Genomic DNA, 1,407 nt, shown 5'->3' on the forward strand with positions numbered 1-1,407 from the left:
ACGAGGATCTCACACACACTACAAGCCTCCTAACAGACAGGGAAACAGAGCCTAAATACACACACACACCCTGATCAACCAACAAGACACAGGTGAGGGGGGAGGAGACAACACAGGGCCCCAGGTGCACACAATCAACCGGAACAGACATGGGGGAAGGGGAACACTTTTCAACATAAAACCAGCAAACAGAGACAGACAACCTAAAACACAGACAGATGCACACGCTACATACATTTCGCCACCAACAAAGCTACACAATCCGTAACGGCCCCAAAGATCACCTCCGTTACAAACAGATACAGTTATAAAAGAGTTGCCAATTCTCGCTGAAGTGTCCTTTTCAAACAGACTTTTTCATTCAAGTTTAAGTGGTTTTCCTGTAGCAGCCCACCTTCGAACAGACATATTAAATGAGTGGGCTACACAAACAGAGGGAAACCACAGAAGAGTGAGCCGAAGCCTCCACTCATCCTGGTGTTCGCTGGTTCATGGGTTCATGGGAAGGCATTTGGAGACTTACAGTACGGGGGTTTTCCTGCGTAACCATTTCAGTTGAAGTATAAACGCACATCTCTCCATCTCTGGTGAAAGCCTGTGAGGAGTCCAGTGCACATGATGTAGTTTGCAGTGACACTTTTTAATATAAGGTTCAAAACGCAAACAATAACAATTTCTACTCCCGTGGGGTTATGCATTTCAAACTGCTGAGCTTGTCGTGTAAAGCACAAACTCAAAAGCTCAGCACCTTCCTGCTTCTCATTGTGTCACATATAGAAACAGCACTCTATCGTGCAACGTTCAGCTCCTCTCCTAATTGTATTAAGTGCTGGGGCTTTGGAAATCACCAGCACAACCGTATATAAAAAGGCCTTTTCGATGACCATCACAAAGTCCAATTTTCAACAGTCTCAAAGGGCACACAATAAAGCTTACAATAAATCAGATTATAGAAAATAGTCTGTAAATTCAGATTGCAGAACATTGCTTAATGTATGCCTGAATTGAGATAGGATTAAGATTAGCTACAAACTCAACAAAGGTTTCTGTTTGGTTCAAATTCTTGCTGTTCAGGTTTATGTCGTGCACTGTAGAATAATCTCAAACAAACACACTCAAATGCTATAGTATAAGTGCTCCAGGTGAGGCTCGAACTCACAACCTCGGCATCACTCTGCAGGATACTGTCTTATAAGTACCGCGCGCTGACCGATTGCGCCACTGGAGCCTCTGAAGGCGGAAGACTAAGAATCTCATAAGCAGAGATGGCCTGATATAATCCAAAGTCGGCGATTATAGGAACGGTAGCGAACACCAAGGACTCGTAGTAGTTATGTTTGAAGTATTCATTTACTACTCCGGTACTTTTCCCAATGTGTAGGTAACTTTCCTCCATTGTTTCACATT

The 1,407-nt window shown here is 43.6% G+C and overlaps 1 non-coding gene across 1 annotated transcript; it reads right to left on the reverse strand.

The window, feature by feature from the left end:
* Positions 1–1,134: 1,134 nt before the first annotated feature.
* trnai-uau (transfer RNA isoleucine (anticodon UAU)) lies at positions 1,135–1,228 on the reverse strand. Its single transcript has 2 exons — positions 1,191–1,228; positions 1,135–1,170 (listed from the first exon to the last, which is right to left on the reverse strand). It is a non-coding gene; the product is annotated as a tRNA-Ile (tRNA).
* Between the last annotated feature and the right edge of the window lie 179 nt (positions 1,229–1,407).

Source organism: Notothenia coriiceps, unplaced genomic scaffold (assembly GCF_000735185.1).
Source record: "Notothenia coriiceps isolate Sejong01 unplaced genomic scaffold, NC01 NC01_scaffold00003115, whole genome shotgun sequence".
NCBI lineage: Eukaryota > Metazoa > Chordata > Actinopteri > Perciformes > Nototheniidae > Notothenia > Notothenia coriiceps.